Here is a 1,903-nt window from a genome sequence, read left to right as displayed (position 1 = left end):
AAGATCCATGGGCATTGACAGGATGAAAACCTGAAGGGCTAATTGTGTCTTCATCTGTTACTTCTTTATCATCAAATGCAGTATCTTCTGCTGAAGAGTCTTCTCAATCTTCTAATTCTGCTGCCGTATGCCAAGATTGGGGTGAATCTGATTTAGTTTCTGAAACACTAGTTGAATCACTTGTCTTCGAAGCACTTGGTTATTCTTCAGTCTCAGTTGTGTCATCATAAGAGTAGCAATTTTCTGTGTCTATAGAGTATTCTGATGAGTTATCTGAAGAGTCAATATTATAGAAGTGCATGTTGACTTTGGCATAATTGTTTTGCTCCTTTCCCTTCTTGGGACATTTGTTTGCCAAATGTGAAGGACTTCCACCAATGAAACATTTGAGATCTTTTTTCTTTGATTCATTTGGATATTCCTTGTGGTTGTAATGTGTTTTGCCTTTTGCATGTTTGTATGACTTTCTTGAATGCTTTGAGTGTTTATGACCATTATAATCTTGTTTGTTGAAAAATGATTTGGAATGAGCGTAATTCCTGTGATACCTGGATGAGTGGCGATGCCGATGGTGCCAATGGTTGTGTTTGTAGGTGTTATCACAGTTGCATTTTTTGCATCCAAAATCCATATCAAACTTGTAGGCTTGCTTGCAGACTGATTGGGGAAATTTTTTATTTAATTGGGTCATCTTCTGGTGATGACAAACTTCTTTCACTGTCTGCTCAATTGTTTGGATGATCTATCCTACGCTATTTGTGAAATCTCTATTTTCAGATTTCATCTTTTGCTTGTAGTAAAAGGGGATTGGCTCAGGGAAAGAACAAACTATTGTCATGTGCTCCTAATCCCTCATATAGTAGATCTCTCATGTATATTAAATATTCTTTATACATGCGAGGGCCATATAGCTTTGACTTAAATAAATCTTCTCCAGCTTCCAACACATCATCAAGCTTATTTCCTACCAAATCTCCTAACAACAATTCAAAGAATATTTTTACATGATCAGGGTTTTGTGCAATAGCCAATTTTACCTCGAGATGAATGGATGTCCACCAATGCTTGATTCCTCCCACAAAACCATGGGTGATGGCATTAAGGATATCAATCCTGCTTGTTTGTGGCTTGTCAACTATCTTTTGGCCTGCATATGCATACATCATGTAAATCAATAATTTGATTTCTTTTTATGTCTTTCGGTCAGTGGACCAGATATAGGAAATGAGCCGACTTTCTCAAGAACTCCGATTTTCTTGTAGAAGTCGTTATTCTAGATGTAGATGATGTACTTGTGGCATTTAGTGGTACAGTTGAAGTAGCCAAGGTAGAGTTAGTTGGCTGATGGTGATGATGGGCATTCATTTGGGCTGTGAGGATTGAAGTAGGTGATTTTTTTGCCCTCTGGGGATTGATGAGTGTGAAATCTTTTTCTATCACACTTTCACAATCTTCATCTGAAGATGTGATAGCATAGGCCATATTTTCCTAAAAGTATGCTTGATTTCTATAATACCATGCATGTATTTCCTTAGGAGGATCCTTTGGTGGCCTCTATTCAATACTCTCACCTAAGATTCTCGAGTTTAAACTGTTGTGAACATGGAGAGTAAAATCTTCATTGTTGTGAGGATTGAAGTAGGTGATATTTTTGCCCTGTGGGGATTGATGAGTGTGAATTATTTTTCTATCACACTTTCACAATCTACATCTGAAGATGTGATAGCATAGGCCATATTTTCCTGAAAGTATGCTTTGTCTCTATAATACCATGCATGTATTTCCTTAAGAGGATGATTTGGTGGCCTCTTTTCAATACTCTCACATAAGATTCTAGAGGTTAAACTATTGTGAACATGGCGAGTAAAATCTTCATTGTCCTGCTCTTCTGGATCAATACATA

Source organism: Lygodium microphyllum, chromosome 16 (genome assembly GCF_053477565.2).
Source record: "Lygodium microphyllum isolate KBCC chromosome 16, Lygodium_microphyllum_v1.1.10, whole genome shotgun sequence".
Classification (NCBI taxonomy): domain Eukaryota; kingdom Viridiplantae; phylum Streptophyta; class Polypodiopsida; order Schizaeales; family Lygodiaceae; genus Lygodium; species Lygodium microphyllum.
This window is presented reverse-complemented; position numbering follows the sequence as displayed.